The sequence below is a fragment of the Lonchura striata genome, chromosome W (assembly GCF_050655825.1).
Source record: "Lonchura striata isolate lonStrDom1 chromosome W, ASM5065582v1, whole genome shotgun sequence".
NCBI classification, from domain to species: Eukaryota; Metazoa; Chordata; class Aves; order Passeriformes; family Estrildidae; genus Lonchura; species Lonchura striata.
The window spans coordinates 20,850,786-20,866,635 of record NC_140743.1 but is presented as its reverse complement, the minus strand read 5'-3'; the positions used below and the strand labels follow the sequence as shown (position 1 = coordinate 20,866,635).

At 54.4% G+C, this 15,850-nt stretch overlaps 2 long non-coding RNA genes across 2 annotated transcripts; both read left to right on the top strand.

Annotated features, from left to right (window-relative positions):
* The first annotated feature begins 2,447 nt into the window (after nucleotides 1–2,447).
* Nucleotides 2,448–3,648, top strand: LOC146763146 (uncharacterized). Its single transcript, XR_014952575.1, has 2 exons — nucleotides 2,448–2,579; nucleotides 2,683–3,648. It is a non-coding gene; the product is annotated as an uncharacterized LOC146763146 (long non-coding RNA).
* A 3,434-nt stretch (nucleotides 3,649–7,082) lies between these two features.
* LOC146763145 (uncharacterized) lies at nucleotides 7,083–8,283 on the top strand. The gene is made up of 2 exons (XR_014952629.1): nucleotides 7,083–7,214; nucleotides 7,318–8,283. It is a non-coding gene; the product is annotated as an uncharacterized LOC146763145 (long non-coding RNA).
* The last annotated feature ends 7,567 nt before the right edge of the window (nucleotides 8,284–15,850 follow it).

Here is a 15,850-nt window from a genome sequence, read left to right as displayed (position 1 = left end):
CTTAGGAAGCTTGGTCTCCCTGCCGAGGTAAAGTTGAACGTCCTGCCAGGCCTTACACTCGAATTCTGGCCAGGTCCTGTCACCTGACTCCTACTAGTCTTAGGAACCTTGGTCTCCCTGCCGAGGTAGGGTCGAACGAACTGCCGAGCCTTACACTCGAATTCTGGCCCAGGCCCCTCGAGTAACTCCAACTAAGCTTAGGAAGCTTGGTCTACCTGCCGCGGTGAAGTCGAACGTCCTGCCGAGCCTTACACTCGATTTCTGGCCCAGTCTTCTCGCCGGGCTCCTACTAGGCTTAGGAAGCTTTGTCTCCCTGCCGAGGTAGGGTGGAAGGTCGTGCCGAGCCTCACGCTCAAACTCTGGCCAATTCCCTTTGCTTGATTCCCAAAAGGCTTAGGAAGCTTGGTCTCCCTGTCGAGGTAAGGTCGAACGTCCTGCCGAGCCTTACACTCGAACTCGAGCCAAGTCCCCTCGCCTGACTCCTAGTAGGCTTAGGAAGCTTTGTCTCCCTGCTGAGGTAAGGTCGAACGTCCTACCGAGCCTTACGCTCGACTTCTGGCCAAGTCTCATCACCTGACTACTACTAGGCTTAGGAGGCTTGTTCTCACTGCCGAGGAAAGGACGAACGTCCTGCCAGGCCTTACACTCGAATTCTGGCCAATTCCTGTCGCCTGACCCCTACTAGGCTTAGGAAGCTACATCTCCTTGACGACGTAAGGTCGAACGTCCTACCGAGCCTTACACTCGAACTCGGGCCAAGCCCCCTCGCCTGACTCCTATGAGGCTTAGGAAGCTTGGTCTCTCTGCCGAGGTGAGGTCGAACGTCCTGCCAAGCCTTTCACTCGATTTCTGGCCCAGCCTTCTCGCCGAGCTCCTACAAGGCTTAGGAAGCTTTGTCTCCCTGCCGAGGTAAGGTCGAACGTCCTGCCGAGCCTTACACTCGAACTCCGGCCAAGTCCTCTCGACTGACTCCTACCAGGCTTAGGAAGCTTGCTCTCTCTGCCGAGGAAGGGTCGAATGTCCTGCCGAGCCTTACGCTCGAACTTTGGCCATGTCCCCTCGCTTGATACCTAAAAGGCTTAGGAAGCTTGGTATTCCTGCCGAGGTAAGGTCAAAGGTCCTGCCGAGCCTTGCACTCGGACTCCGGCCAAGTCCCTTCGCCTGACTCCTACTAGGCTTAGGAAGCTTGGTCTCCCTGCCGAAGTAATGTTGGACGTCATGCTAGGCCTTACACTCGAATTCTGGCCAAGTCCTGTCGCCTGACTCCTATTAGGCTTAGGAAGCTTGGTCTACCTGCCGTGGTAAAGTCAAACGTCCTGCGGAGCATTACACTCGAACTATGGCCAATTCCCTTTGCTTGACTCTTAAATGGCTTAGGAAGCTTGGTCTCCCTGCCGAGGCAAGTTCGAACGTCCTGCCAAGACTTAAACTCGAACTTTTTCCAAGGCCCTGCGCCTGACTTTTACCAGGCTTAGGAAGCTTGGTCTCCCTGTCGAGGTAAGGTCGAACGTCCTGCCGAGCCTTATGCTCGAACTCGGGCCAAGTCCACTCGCCTGACTCCTATGAGGTTTAGGGAGCCTGGTCTCCCTTCCGAGGTAAAATCGAACATCCTACCGAGTCTTACGCTCGAACTATGGCCAAGTCCCCTCGCCTGACTCCTAGTAGGCTTAGGAAGTTTGGTCTCACTGCCGAAGAGAGGTCGAACGTCCTGCCGAGCCTTACACTCGAATTCGGGCCAAGTCCCTTTGCCTGACGCCTACTAGGCTTAGGAAGCTTTGTCTCCCTGCCGAGGTAGGGTCGAACGTCCTTCCGAGCCTTACGCTCGAACTCTGGCCAATTCCCTTGGCTTGGCTCCTAATAGTCTTAGGAAGCTTGGTCTCCCTGCCGAGGTAAGTTCGAACATCCTGCCGAGCCTTAAACTCCAATTTTTTCCTAGTCCCTTCGCCTGTCTTTTACTACGCTTAGGAAGCTTGGTCTCCCTGCCGAGGTAAGGTCGAACGTCCTGCCGAGCCTTTTGCTCAAACTCTTGCCAAGTCCCCTCGCCTGACTTCTACGAGGCTTAGGAAGCTTGGTCTCCCTGCCGAGTTTAAGTCAAACGTGCTGAGGAGTCTTACACTCAAACTCCTGCCATGTCCCTTCGCCTGATTCCTACTACACTTAGGAAGCTTGGTCTCCCTGCCGAGGTAACGTCAAACGTCCTGCTGAGCCTTACCGTCGAACTCTTGCCAAGTACCTTCGCCTTACTTATACTAGGCTTAGGAAGCTTGGTCTCCCTGCTGAGGTAAGGTCGAACATCCTGCCGAGCCTTACACTCGAGCTCCGGCCAAGTCCCTTCACCTGACTCCTACTAGGATTAGTGTCGTGGTTTGACACGGAATGATAGTTTTTTCCGGAAGGAAGAGGTCAATTTAGATATTGACCAATTGAAAGTTGACACGCCTCTGAGAACACAGAGGAGTTGAAAGCAGAATTCCCAGGGGAACTCGCTCTCTTTGGTTCCGGTCAGCGTGCAGTGCAGACCTTCCCCCGCCCAGCCACGAGCTGGGTGGGGGAGGGGAAGCCCCCATGGCCTGAGAAAGGTAGGCCGAAAGCCCCAAGGGTGGTGAAAGGACTGGAACCAGGCTGGCCCCTGCAGATGGAAGGGTGGAAGAAATCTGGGATGTCTACATTTCCCCCCCCCAGAGTTCCTCTCCCGAGAGGGAGAGAGAAAGCCGCAAGGAAGGAGGAGCGGGGGGAGCTGCTGCAAGGTGCCCAGTGTGTGGGAGTTGCTGGATGTCTGGGCATCGAGCCATCCTGGGAGTTCGGACTTTTAACCCTTCCTTGAGAAATGAAAGCTTTGTGAATTTTCCTTTCCCCTCCTCGGTTTGAAAGAGAAGAAGAGGGATACCTTGGACCCTGGGATGGGATGTTGGAAGGAGGAATTCTGGATGGGAGGGGGACAAGGAGTGGCTTTTGGCTGGACTTTTCCATGTTAGCCACAACCTGAACCAAATCTTCTCCTTCAAGAGGGACTGTGTTTTGGGAGGATGCCAGTGAGTCAAGAGACCTGCTTCAGCTGGGAAAAAGACAAAAGTGGAGTGAACAGAGAAAAGGTTAGGGGGTTTGTGGTGGCGCCCCCTTGCCCTGGAAAGGAAAAGAGAAGAGAAGAAGATCTCTGTTCTTGAGCCCTCGGCCCCAGGGGAAAATGGGGGGGGGACTGTGGTCCCAAACAATGAAAAACTGAACTGTTGTTTTCTCCCCTCTTGGCAGGGCATCCTTGAAAGGAAAAATCCTAAAGGCAGTCTGACCATCCATGCATTGGTGGTGAGAGTACTGTGCATGGAAAGGAGAAGGGTCACCATGGCAAACTTTTTTCTCCGGGCGGTGCCATGTGTGACATGGAAACACAGGCTGTGGAGCTGTGTTTCTTGGGGGGTCTGTGGCACAGGAGAGACTCTGTTCCCTCGATGGACTGAGTATCTGTTGTTTGAAGGGTGGAAACTTGATTGGGGTCCAGATTGTGTCTCACTGTGGTTTGTTGGAGTTGGGTGGTGGGGGGGAGGAATGTTTTGCAAGGTTTTCATTTGGACCATGTGTGGTTTTTTTTCCCTTCTTTAGTTTTCTCTTTTCTTTTGTAGTGGTAGTTTAATAAAGTTTTTTTTCCTGTTATCAAGCTTGGGTCTGCTTTGCTCTATTCTAGATTCCACTTCACAGCATTCCAGGTAGGGATCGCATTTTCATGGGGGCACTGGCATTGTGCCAGTGTCAAACCATGACATTAGGAAGCTTGGTTCCCAGCAGAGGTAAGGTCGAACGTCCTGCCGAGCCTTACACTCGAACTCCGGCCAAGTCCCTTCGCCTGACTCCTACTAGGCTTAGGAAGCTTGGTCTCCCTGCCGAAGTAGGGACGAACGTCCTGCCGAGCCTTACACTCGAACTACGGCCAAGTCCCTTCGCCTGATTCCTACTAGGCTTAGGAAGATTGGTCTCCCTGCCGAGGTAAGGTCGACCGTCCTGCCAGGCCTTACGCTCGAATTCTGGCCAAGTCCCTTCGCCTGACAACTACTAGGCTTAGGACGCTTGGTCTCCCTGCCGAGGTAAGGTCGACCGTCCTGCCAGGCCTTACGCTCGAATTCTGGCCAAGTCCCTTCGCCTGACAACTACTAGGCTTAGGAAGCTTGGTCTCCCTGTCGAGGTTAGGTCGAACGTCCTGCCGAGCCTTGCACTTTGACTCCGGCCAAGTCCCTTCGCCTGACTCCTACTAGGCTTAGGAACCTTGGTCTCCCTGCCGAGGTAGGGTCGAACGTCCTGCCGAGCCTTACACTCGATTTCTGGCCCAGTCTTCTCGCATGGCTCCTAGTAGGCTTAGGAAGCTTTGTCTCCCTGCCGAGGTAGGGTCCAATGTCCTGCCGAGCCTTACGCTCGAACTCTGGCCAATTCCCTTTGCTTGACTCCTAAAAGGCTTAGGAAGCTTTGTCTCCCTGCCGAGGTTAGGTCGAACGTCCTGCCGAGACTTAAACTCGAGCTTTTTCCAAGTCCCTGTGCCTGACTTTTACTAGGCTTAGGAAGCTTGGTCTCCCTGTCGAGGTAAGGTCGAACGTCCTGCCGAGCCTTATACTCGAACTCGGGCCAAGTCCCCTCGCCTGACTCCTAGTAGGCTTAGGAAGCTTGGTCTCTTTGCCGAGGAGAGGTCGAACGTCCTGCCAGGCCTTACACTCGAATTCGGGCCAAGTCCCTTCGCCGGACTCCTACTAGGCTTATGAAGCTTGTTCTCTCAGCCGAGGAAAGGTCGAACGTCCTACCGAGACTTACACTCGAATTCGGGCCAAGTCCCTTCGCCTGACGCCTACTAGGCTTAGAAAGCTTGGTCTCCCTGGTGAGGTAAGGTCGAACGTCCTGCCAAGCCTTACACTCGATTTCTGGCCCAGTCTTCTCGCCTGGCTCCTACTAGGCTTAGGAAGCCTTGTCTCCCTGCCGAGGTAAGTTCGAACATCCTGCCGAGCGTTAAACTCGAAGTTTTTCCAAGTCCCTTCGCCTGACTTTTACTACGCTTAGGAAGCTTGGACTCCCTGCCGAGGTAAGGTCGAACGTCCTGCCGAGCTTTTTGCTCAAACTCATGCCAAGTCCCCTCACCTGACTTCTACGAGGCTTAGGAAGTTTGGTCTCCCTGCCGAGGTTAGGTCAAACGTTCTGAGGAGTCTTACACTCGAACTCCTGCCATGTCCCTTCGCCTGATTCCTACTATACTTAGGAAGCTTGGTCTCCCTGCCGAGGTAACGTCAAACGGCCTGCCGAGCCTTACACTCGAACTCTTGGCAAGTACATTCGCCTTACTTATACTAGGCTTAGGAAGCTTGGTCTCCCTGCTGAGGTAAGGTCGAACATCCTGCCGAGCCGTACACTCGACCTCCGGCCAAGTCCCTTCAACTGACTCCTACTAGGATTAGGAAGCTTGGTTCCCAGCGGAGGTAAGGTCGAACGTCCTGCCGAGCCTTACATTTGACGTCCGTCCCCGTACCTTTGATTGAATCCAACTAGGCTTAGGAAGCTTGGTCTACCTGCCAAAGTAAAGACGAACGTCATGACGAGCCTCACCCTCGAACTCTGGCCAAGTCCCTTCGCCTGACTCCTATGAGGCTTATGAAGCTTGGTCTCCCTGCCGAGGTTAGGTCGAACGTCCTGCCAGGCCTTACACTCGAATTCTGGCCCAGTCCACTCGTCTAACTTCTTCTAAGCTTAGGAAGCTTGGTCTCCCTGCCGTGGTAAAGTCGAACGTCCTGCCGAGCCTTACACTCGATTTCTGGCCTAGTCTTCTCGCCTGGCTCCTACAAGGCTTAGGAAGCTTGCTCTATCTGCCGAGGTAGGGTCGAACGTCCTGCCGAGCCTTACGCTCGAACTCTGGCCAAGTCCCCTCGCTTGATACCTAAAAGGCTTAGGAAGCTTGCTCTATCTGCCGAGGTAGGGTCGAACGTCCTGCCGAGCCTTACGCTCGAACTCTGGCCAAGTCCCTTAGCTTGATACCTAAAAGGCTTAGGAAGCTTGGTCTCCCTGCCGAGGTAAGGTCGAACGTCCTGCCGAGCCTTTTGCTCAAACTCTGGCCAAGTCCCTTCGCCTGACTCCTACTAGGCTTAGGAAGCTTGGTCTCCCTGCCGAGGTAAGGTCGAACGTCCTGCCAGGCCTTACACTCGGATTCTGGCCAAGTCCTGTCGCCGGACTCCTACTAGTCTTAGGAACCTTGGTCTCCGGCCGAGGTAGGGTCGAACGTCCTGCCGAGCCTTACACTCGATTTCTGGCCCAGTCTTCTCGCCGGGCTCCTACTAGGCTTAGGAAGCTTGGTCTCCCTGTCGAGGTAAGGTCGAACGTCCTGCCGAGACTTACACTCGAACTCGGGCCAAGTCCACTCGCCTGACTCCTATGAGGTTTAGGAAGCTTGGTCTCCCTTCCGAGGTAAAATCAAACATCCTACCGAGTCTTACGCTCGAACTACGGCCAAGTCCCCTCGCCTGACTTTTAGTAGGCTTAGGAAGTTTGGTCTCACTGCCGAAGAGAGGTCGAACGTCCTGCCGAGCCTTACACTCGAATTCGGGCCAAGTCCCTTCGCCTGACGCCTACTAGGCTTAGAAAGCTTGGTCTCCCTGCCGAGGTAAGGTCGAACGTCCTGGCAAGCCTTACACTCGATTTCTGGCCCGGTCTGCTCGCCTGGCTCCTACTGGGCTTAGGAAGCTTTGTCTCCCTGCCGAGGTAGGGTCGAACCTCCTTCCGAGCCTTACGCTCGAACTCTGGCCAATTCCCTTGGCTTGAGTCCTAATAGTCTTAGGAAACTTGGTCTCCCTGCCGAGGTAACGTCAAACGTCCTGCTGAGCCTTACCGTCGAACTCTTGCCAAGTACCTTCGCCTTACTTATACTAGGCTTAGGAAGCTTGGTCTCCCTGCTGAGGTAAGGTCGAACATCCTGCCGAGCCTTACACTCGAGCTCCGGCCAAGTCCCTTCACCTGACTCCTACTAGGATTAGTGTCGTGGTTTGACACGGAATGATAATTTTTTCCGGAAGGAAGAGGTCAATTTAGATATTGACCAATTGAAAGTTGACACGCCTCTGAGAACACAGAGGAGTTGAAAGCAGAATTCCCAGGGGAACTCGCTCTCTTTGGTTCCGGTCAGCGTGCAGTGCAGACCTTCCCCCGCCCAGCCACGAGCTGGGTGGGGGAGGGGAAGCCCCCATGGCCTGAGAAAGGTAGGCTGAAAGCCCCAAGGGTGGTGAAAGGACTGGAACCGGGCTGGCCCCTGCAGATGGAAGGGTGGAAGAAATCTGGGATGTCTACATTTCCCCCCCCCAGAGTTCCTCTCCCGAGAGGGAGAGAGAAAGCCGCAAGGAAGGAGGAGCGGGGGGAGCTGCTGCAAGGTGCCCAGTGTGTGGTAGTCGCTGGATGTCCGGGCATCGAGCCATCCTGGGAGTTCAGACTTTTAACCCTTCCTTGAGAAATGAAAGCTTTGTGAATTTTCCTTTCCCCTCCTCGGTTTGAAAGAGAAGAAGAGGGATACCTTGGACCCTGGGATGGGATGTTGGAAGGAGGAATTCTGGATGGGAGGGGGACAAGGAGTGGCTTTTGGCTGGACTTTTCCATGTTAGCCACAACCTGAACCAAATCTTCTCCTTCAAGAGGGACTGTGTTTTGGGAGGATGCCAGTGAGTCAAGAGACCTGCTTCAGCTGGGAAAAAGACAAAAGTGGAGTGAACAGAGAAAAGGTTAGGGGGTTTGTGGTGGCGCCCCCTTGCCCTGGAAAGGAAAAGAGAAGAGAAGAAGATCTCTGTTCTTGAGCCCTCGGCCCCAGGGGAAAATGGGGGGGGACTGTGGTCCCAAACAATGAAAAACTGAACTGTTGTTTTCTCCCCTCTTGGCAGGGCATCCTTGAAAGGAAAAATCCTAAAGGCAGTCTGACCATCCATGCATTGGTGGTGAGAGCACTGTGCATGGAAAGGAGAAGGGTCACCATGGCAAACTTTTTTCTCCGGGCGGTGCCATGTGTGACATGGAAACACAGGCTGTGGAGCTGTGTTTCTTGGGGGGTCTGTGGCACAGGAGAGACTCGGTTCCCTCGATGGACTGAGTATCTGTTGTTTGAAGGGTGGAAACTTGATTGGGGTCCAGATTGTGTCTCACTGTGGTTTGTTGGAGTTGGGTGGTGGGGGGGAGGAATGTTTTGCAAGGTTTTCATTTGGATCTTTGTGTGGTTTTTTTTCCCTTCTTTAGTTTTCTCTTTTCTTTTGTAGTGGTAGTTTAATAAAGTTTTTTTTCCTGTTATCAAGCTTGGGTCTGCTTTGCTCTATTCTAGATTCCACTTCACAGCATTCCAGGTAGGGATCGCATTTTCATGGGGGCACTGGCATTGTGCCAGTGTCAAACCATGACATTAGGAAGCTTGGTTCCCAGCAGAGGTAAGGTCGAACGTCCTGCCGAGCCTTACACTCGAACTCCGGCCAAGTCCCTTCGCCTGACTCCTACTAGGCTTATGAAGCTTGGTCTCCCTGCCGAAGTAGGGACGAACGTCCTGCCGAGCCTTACACTCGAACTACGGCCAAGTCCCTTCGCCTGATTCCTACTAAGCTTAGGAAGCTTGGTCTCCCTGCCGAGGTAAGGTCGACCGTCCTGCCAGGCCTTACGCTCGAATTCTGGCCAAGTCCCTTCGCCTGACAACTACTAGGCTTAGGAAGCTTGGTCTCCCTGCCGAGGTTAGGTCGAACGTCCTGCCGAGCCTTGCACTTTGACTCCGGCCAAGTCCCTTCGCCTGACTCCTACTAGGCTTAGGAACCTTGGTCTCCCTGCCGAGGTAGGGTCGAACGTCCTGCAGAGCCTTACACTCGATTTCTGGCCCAGTCTTCTCGCCTGGCTCCTAGTAGGCTTAGGAAGCTTTGTCTCCCTGCTGAGGTAGGGTCGAATGTCCTGCCGAGCCTTACGCTCGAACTCTGGCCAATTCCCTTTGCTTGACTCCTAAAAGGCTTAGGAAGCTTTGTCTCCCTGCCGAGGTTAGGTCGAACGTCCTGCCGAGAATTAAACTCGAGCTTTTTCCAATTCCCTGTGCCTGACTTTTACTAGGCTTAGGAAGCTTGGTCTCCCTGTCAAGGTAAGGTCGAACGTCCTGGCAGGCCTTACACTCGAATTCGGGCCAAGTCCCTTCGCCGGACTCCTACTAGGCTTATGAAGCTTGTTCTCACAGCCGAGGAAAGGTCGAACGTCCTACCGAGACTTACACTCGAATTCGGGCCAAGTCCCTTCGCCTGACGCCTACTAGGCTTAGAAAGCTTGGTCTCCCTGGTGAGGTAAGGTCGAACGTCCTGCCAAGCCTTACACTCGATTTCTGGCCCAGTCTTCTCGCCTGGCTCCTACTAGGCTTAGGAAGCTTTGTCTCCCTGCCGAGGTAAGTTCGAACATCCTGCCGAGCCTTAAACTCGAATTTTTTCCAAGTCCCTTCGCCTGACTTTTACTACGCTTAGGAAGCTTGGACTCCCTGCCGAGGTAAGGTCGAACGTCCTGCCGAGCTTTTTGCTCAAACTCATGCCAAGTCCCCTCACCTGACTTCTACGAGGCTTAGGAAGTTTGGTCTCCCTGCCGAGGTTAGGTCAAACGTTCTGAGGAGTCTTACACTCGAACTCCTGCCATGTCCCTTCGCCTGATTCCTACTATACTTAGGAAGCTTGGTCTCCCTGCCGAGGTAACGTCAAACGGCCTGCCGAGCCTTACACTCGAACTCTTGGCAAGTACATTCGCCTTACTTATACTAGGCTTAGGAAGCTTGGTCTCCCTGCTGAGGTAAGGTCGAACATCCTGCCGAGCCGTACACTCGACCTCCGGCCAAGTCCCTTCAACTGACTCCTACTAGGATTAGGAAGCTTGGTTCCCAGCGGAGGTAAGGTCGAACGTCCTGCCGAGCCTTACATTTGACGTCCGTCCCCGTACATTTGCTTGACTCCAACTAGGCTTAGGAAGCTTGGTCTACCTGCCAAAGTAAAGACGAACGTCATGACGAGCCTCACCCTCGAACTCTGGCCAAGTCCCTTCGCCTGACTCCTATGAGGCTTATGAAGCTTGGTTTCCCTGCCGAGGTTAGGTCGAACGTCCTGCCAGGCCTTACACTCGAATACTGGCCCAGTCTTCTCGCCTGGCTCCTACGAGGCTTAGGAAGCTTTGTCTCCCTGCCGAGGTAGGGTCGAACGTCCTGCCGAGCCTTACACTCGAATTCTGGCCCAGTCCACTCGTCTAACTTCTTCTAAGCTTAGGAAGCTTGGTCTCCCTGCCGTGGTAAAGTCGAACGTCCTGCCGAGCCTTACACTCGATTTCTGGCCCAGTCTTCTCGCCTGGCTCCTACAAGTCTTAGGAAGCTTTGTCTCCCTGCCGAGGTAAGGTCGAACATCCTGCCGAGCCTTACACTCGAATTCCGGCCAAGTCCTCTCGACTGACTCCTACTAGGCTTAGGAAGCTTGCTCTATCTGCCGAGGTAGGGTCGAACGTCCTGCCGAGCCTTTTGCTCAAACTCTGGCCAAGTCCCTTTGCCTGACTACTATTAGGCTTAGGAAGCTTGGTCTCCCTTCTGAGGTTAGGTCGACCGTCCTGCCAGGCCTTACGCTCGAATTCTGCCCAAGTCCCTTCGCCTGACAACTACTAGCCTTAGGAAGCTTGGTCTCCCTGCCGAGGTAAGGTCGAACATCCTGCCGAGCCTTGCACTTTGACTCCGGCCAAGTCCCTTCGCCTGACTCCTACTAGGCTTAGGAACCTTGGTCTCCCTGCCGAGGTAGGGTCGAATGTCCTGCCGAGCCTTACGCTCGAACTCTGGCGAATTCCCTTTGCTTGACTCCTAAAAGGCTTAGGAAGCTTTGTCTCCCTGCCGAGGTTAGGTCGAACGTCCTGCCGAGAATTAAACTCGAGCTTTTTTCAAGTCCCTGTGCCTGACTTTTACTAGGCTTAGGAAGCTTGGTCTCCCTGTCGAGGTAAGGTCGAATGTCCTGCCGAGCCTTACACTCGAACTCGGGCCAAGTCCCCTCGCCTGACTCCTAGTAGGCTTAGGAAGCTTGGTCTCCCTGCCGAGGTAAGGTCGAACGTCCTGCCGAGACTTACACTCGAACTCGAGCCAAGTCCCCTCGCCTAACTCTCCTACTAAGCTTAGGAAGCTTGGTCTCCCTGCCGAGGAGTGGTCGAACGTCCTGCCAGGCCTTACACTCGAATTCGGGCCAAGTCCCTTCGCCGGACTCCTACTAGGCTTATGAAGCTTGTTCTGACAGCCGAGGAAAGGTCGAACGTCCTACCGAGACTTACACTCGAATTCGGGCCAAGTCCCTTCGCCTGACGCCTACTAGGCTTAGAAAGCTTGGTCTCCCTGGTGAGGTAAGGTCGAACGTCCTGCCAAGCCTTACACTCGATTTCTGGCCCAGTCTTCTCGCCTGGCTCCTACTAGGCTTAGGAAGCTTTGTCTCCCTGCCGAGGTAAGTTCGAACATCCTGCCGAGCCTTAAACTCGAATTTTTTCCAAGTCCCTTCGCCTGACTTTTACTACGCTTAGGAAGCTTGGACTCCCTGCCGAGGTAAGGTCGAACGTCCTGCCGAGCTTTTTGCTCAAACTCATGCCAAGTCCCCTCACCTGACTTCTACGAGGCTTAGGAAGTTTGGTCTCCCTGCCGAGGTTAGGTCAAACGTTCTGAGGAGTCTTACACTCGAACTCCTGCCATGTCCCTTCGCCTGATTCCTACTATACTTAGGAAGCTTGGTCTCCCTGCCGAGGTAACGTCAAACGGCCTGCCGAGCCTTACACTCGAACTCTTGGCAAGTACATTCGCCTTACTTATACTAGGCTTAGGAAGCTTGGTCTCCCTGCTGAGGTAAGGTCGAACATCCTGCCGAGCCGTACACTCGACCTCCGGCCGAGTCCCTTCAACTGACTCCTACTAGGATTAGGAAGCTTGGTTCCCAGCGGAGGTAAGGTCGAACGTCCTGCCGAGCCTTACATTTGACGTCCGTCCCCGTACCTTTGCTTGACTCCAACTAGGCTTAGGAAGCTTGGTCTACCTGCCAAAGTAAAGACGAACGTCATGACGAGCCTCAGCCTCGAACTCTGGCCAAGTCCCTTCGCCTGACTCCTATGAGGCTTATGAAGCTTGGTTTCCCTGCCGAGGTTAGGTCGAACGTCCTGCCAGGCCTTACACTCGAATACTGGCCAAGTCCTGTTGCCTGACTCCTACTAGGCTTAGGAAGCTTGGTCTCCCTGCCGAGGTAGGGTCGAACGTCCTGCCGAGCCTTACACTCGAATTCTGGCCCAGTCCACTCGTCTAACTTCTTCTAAGCTTAGGAAGCTTGGTCTCCCTGCCGTGGTAAAGTCGAACGTCCTGCCGAGCCTTACACTCGATTTCTGGCCCAGTCTTCTCGCCTGGCTCCTACAAGGCTTAGGAAGCTTTGTCTCCCTGCCGAGGTAAGGTCGAACATCCTGCCGAGCCTTACACTCGAATTCCGGCCAAGTCCTCTCGACTGACTCCTACTAGGCTTAGGAAGCTTGCTCTATCTGCCGAGGTAGGGTCGAACGTCCTGCCGAGCCTTACGCTCGAACTCTGGCCAAGTCCCCTCGCTTGATACCTAAAAGGCTTAGGAAGCTTGGTCTCCCTGCCGAGGTAAGGTCGAACGTCCTGCCGAGCCTTTTGCTCAAACTCTGGCCAAGTCCCTTCGCCTGACTACTATTAGGCTTAGGAAGCTTGGTCTCCCTTCTGAGGTTAGGTCGAATAACCCGCCGAGCCTTGCACTAGGACTCCGGCCAAGTCTATTCGCCTGACTCCTACTAGGCTTAGGAAGCTTGGTCTCCCTGCCGAGGTAAGGTCGAACGTCCTGCCAGGCCTTACACTCGAATTCTGGCCAAGTCCTGTCGCCGGACTCCTACTAGTCTTAGGAACCTTGGTCTCCCGGCCGAGGTAGGGTCGAACGTCCTGCCGAGCCTTACAGTCGAATTCTGGCCCAGGCCGCTCGACTAACTCCTACTAAGCTTAGGAAGCTTGGTCTACCTGCCGCGGTAAAGTCGAACGTCCTGCCAAGCCTTACACTCGATTTCTGGCCCAGTCTTCTCGCCGGGCTCCTACTAGGCTTAGGAAGCTTGGTCTCCCTGTCGAGGTAAGGTCGAACGTCCTGCCGAGCCTTACACTCGAACTCGAGCCAAGTCCACTCACCTGACTCTTACGAGGCTTAGGAAGCTTTGTCTCCCTGCCGAGGTAAGGTCGAACGTCCTACCGAGCCTTACACTCGAACTCGGGCCAAGACCCCTCGCCTGACTCCTACGAGGCTTAAGAAGCTTGGTCTCCCTGCTGAGGTAAGGTCGAACGTCCTGCCGAGCCTTACACTCGAACTCTGGCCAAGTCCCTTCACCTGACTCCTACTAGGCTTAGGAAGCTACATCTCCTTGACGAGGTAAGGTCGAACGTCCTACCGAGCCTTACACTCGAACTCGGGCCAAGTCCCCTCGCCTAACTCCTATGAGGCTTAGGAAGCTTGGTCTCCCTATCGAGGTGAGGTCGAACGTCCTGCCAAGCCTTACACTCGATTTCTGGCCCAGTCTTCTCGCCTGGCTCCTACTAGGCTTAGGAAGCTCTGTCTCCCTGCCGAGGTAGGGTTGAATGTCCTGCGGAGCCTTACGCTCGAACTCTGGCCAGTTCCCTTCGCTTGACTCCTAAAAGGCTTAGGAAGCTTGGACTCCCTGCCGAGGTAAGGTCTAACGTCCTGCCGAGCTTTTTGCTCAAACTCTGGCCAAGTCCCCTCACCTGACTTCTACGAGGCTTAGGAAGTTTGGTCTCCCTGCCGAGGTTAGGTCAAACGTGCGGAGGAGTCTTACACTCGAACTCCTGCCATGTCCTTTCGCCTGATTCCTACTATACTTAGGAAGTTTAGTCTCCCTGCCGAGGTAAAGTTGAAAGTCCTGCCAGGCCTTACACTCGAATACTGGCCAAGTCCTGTCGCCTGACTCCTACTAGGATTAGGAAGCTTGGTTCCCAGCGAAGGTAAGGTCGAACGCCCTGCCGAGCCTTACATTTGACGTCCGTCCCAGTACCTTTGCTTGACTCCGACTAGGCTTAGAAAGCTTGGTCTACCTGCCAAAGTAAAGACGAATGTCATGACGAGCCTCACCCTCGAACTCTGGCCAAGTCCCTTCGCCTGACTCCTACTAGGCTTAGGAAGCTTGGTCTCCCTGCCGAGGTAGGGTCGAACGTCCTGCCGAGCCTTACGCTCGAACTGTGGCCAAGTCCCCTCGCTTGATACCTAAAAGGCTTAGGAAGCTTGGTCTCCCTGCCGAGGTACGGTCGAACGTCCTGCCAAGCCTTTTGCTCAAACTCTGGCCAAGTCCCTTCGCCTGACTACTATTAGGCTTCGGAAGCTTGGTCTCCCTTCTGAGGTTAGGTCGAATATCCTGCCGAGCCTTGCACTAGGACTCCGGCCAAGTCCTCACGACTGACTCCTACTAGGCTTAGGAAACTTGGTCTCTCTGCCGAGGTAGGGTCGAACGTCCTGCCGAGCCTTACGCTCGAACTCTGGCCAAGTTCCCTCGCTTGATACCTAAAAGGCTTAGGAAGGTTGGTCTCCCTGCCGAGGTAAGGTCGAACGTCCTGCCGAGCCTTTTGCTCAAACTCTGGCCAAGTCCCCTCGCCTGACTTCTACGAGGCTTAGGAAGCTCTGTCTCCCTGCCGAGGTAAGGTTGAACGTCCTGCCAGGCCTTACACTTGGATTCTGGCCAAGTCCCTTCGCCTGACAACTACTAGGCTTAGGAAGCTTGGTCTCCCTGCCAAGGTTAGGTCGAACGTCCTGCCGAGCCTTGCACTCGGACTCCGGCCAAGTCCCTTCGCCTGACTCCTACTAGGCTTAGGAAGCTTGGTCTCCCTGCCGAGGTAAGGTTGAACGTCATGCCAGGCCTTACACTCGAATTCTGGCCAAGTCCTGTCGCCTGACTCCTATTAGGCTTAGGAAGCTGGGTCGACCTGCCGTGGTAAAGTCAAACGTCCTGCCGAGCCTTACACGCGAACTATGGCCAATTGCCTTTGCTTGACTCTTAAATGGCTTAGGAAGCTTGGTCTCCCTGCCGAGGTAAGTTCGAACGTCCTGCCAAGACTTAAACTCGAGCTTTTTCCAAGGCCCTGCGCCTGACATTTACCAGGCTTAGGAAGCTTGTTCTCCCTGTCGAGGTAAGGTCGAATGCCCTACTGAGTCTTACGCTCGAACTATGACCAAGTCCCCTCGCCTGACTCCTAGTAGGCTTAGGAAGCTTGGTCTACCTGCCGTGGTAAAGTCGAACGTCCTGCCGAGCCTTACACTCGATTTCTGGCCCAGTCTTCTCGCCTTGCTCCTACGAGGCTTAGGAAGCTTTGTCTCCCTGCCGAGGTAGGGTCGAACGTCCTGCCGAGACTTACACTCGAACTCGGGCCAAGTCCACTTGCCTGATTCCTACGAGGCTTAGGAAGCTTTGTCTTGATTCCGAGGTAAGGTCGAATGCCCTACCGAGTCTTACGCTCAAACTACGGCCAAGTCCCCACGCCTTACTCCTAGTAGGCTTAGGAAGTTTGGTCTCCCTGCCGAGGAGAGGTCGAACGTCCTGCCAGGCCTTACGCTTGAATTCTGGCCAAGTCCCTTCGCCTGAACTCTAGGCTTAGGAAGCTTGGTCTCCCTGCCGAGGTTAGGTCGAACGTCCTGCCGAGCCTTACACTCGGACCCCGGACAAGACGCTTCGCCTGACTCCTACAAGGCTTAGGAACCTTGGTCTCCCTGCCGAGGTAGGGTCGAACGTCCTGCCGAGCCTTACACTCGAATTCTGGCAAAGTCCTGTCGCCTGACTCCTACTAGGCTTAGGAAGCTTGGTC